The following is a 1,716-nucleotide window of genomic DNA, read 5'->3' on the forward strand; positions in this document are numbered from 1 at the left end:
TAAGAGCAAACACTACACCAGATATTTCAATATGTGTAAACTTATCTGAATGAAAATTTCCTGAATGTTTAACCAAGTTACAAGCAAGAAACTATTAAGTGTTGATGACGATCGGAATTCGAGTGTGAATTCGAGGGTAATTTTAAATTTAAATGTCGTGTGTGTTTGTTGCGTTTAAAATATCTGAAACGGCTGCACAGATGTAAATGGAACTTACAGGAGGTGTTAAGTATGACCCATTGATTATGGGGTGCCATACGCAGCAAAAGTCCATGTTAAAATCAAAATGTAATTGCAAAATTCAATGTCTAATTCATTTGACAACAACACTAGAAATGGACTTTTGCTGCGTATGGCACTAGACTTGCAAAATGTAAATCAAAACTAATCAGCCAAGCATGACGTGGGCCTGTTCCATTAATGATGGGGGAATCAGTTTTCGCCGCAGTCCAATGCCGTGAACAACGTTTCCCAGTGCGTCTTCTTAATGGTCAGGGTACCGCGATCACGAGCCCTATGCTTGGCATTATAGGATAGGCTTATGTGGGCTGGGAGTTGCAACAAGGTCTTGGACTAGGCCTCTATACTATAGTAGGAGGCCTAGTCTAGGCCTATCATATAGTAAAATTCTGTATGAGTAGTCATATGATTACAGGTTTACATTGTACCAAGATCGATATTACCGAAAGGTCCACTGATTAATCTCAGATAAGAAAGTATAATACATACTCCAAGTATTGAAATACACGCCATCGTGTTGGGATTCAATATTTCGACATTAATTATGTCATCATCAGGAATGATGATGACATAATTAATGTCGATGATGATGATGATGATGATGATGATGATGATGATGATGATGACATAATTAATGTCGAAATATTGAATCCCAACACGATGGCGTGTATTTCAATACTTGAAGATCGATATTAACGATCGCATTTATTTTTCATTGAAAATAAAAAGAAAGCTTTAAATAATTTAACTTAAGGATTTAAAATAATCCAAACATGTACGCTTAAATAAATAAATAAAATAAAAAATAAATAAATGAAGTTAACTTATAACACAAACAACGCGATAGGATATAAAATTTGAGAGAAGTTTTGGTATACTGTACTGTATTTCTGAAGTGCCATTCGTTTTTATTCTGAAGTGCCATTCGTTTTGGGGTTGCTACAATCAGGAGTTACAATCGATCCAACAAATATAAAGTACTATCTATTTCCTTACATTCGAAAAAGGAGGATTTTGGATGCTATATTTAAATTTGCTGGAGAATGAAAAATTAACTGTTAACTCCGTTGTTAGAGAACATAGTGTGGTACATGACTTTCGGACTGGCATAGTCCTTCAGTAGGCCTATGTACTCTAGGTGTAAATAAATACAGAGAATAGGCCAATTTTAGTGAGAACTAAACATGTTTTAATAACGTAGGGCCTATATACAATGCAAAGCAGATTGATCACAAAATCAGAAGCATGATTTCAAACATCAGAACCCAGCTTTTATTGTTTAAAACTGTCGGGGCCCAATTGAATGAAACTACGGTATTATAGTTTATATTATATATTTTTTTTTAAGTTTTTTTTATATTTTCAATGAAAAATAAATGCGATCGTTAATATTGACCTTGGTACAATGTAAACCTGTAATCATATGACTACTTATACAGAATTTTACTATATTATAGGCCTAGACTAGGACCAGGC

Source organism: Anneissia japonica, unplaced genomic scaffold (assembly GCF_011630105.1).
Source record: "Anneissia japonica isolate Jap-2015-1 unplaced genomic scaffold, ASM1163010v1 scaffold685_len2926416_cov193, whole genome shotgun sequence".
NCBI lineage: Eukaryota > Metazoa > Echinodermata > Crinoidea > Comatulida > Comatulidae > Anneissia > Anneissia japonica.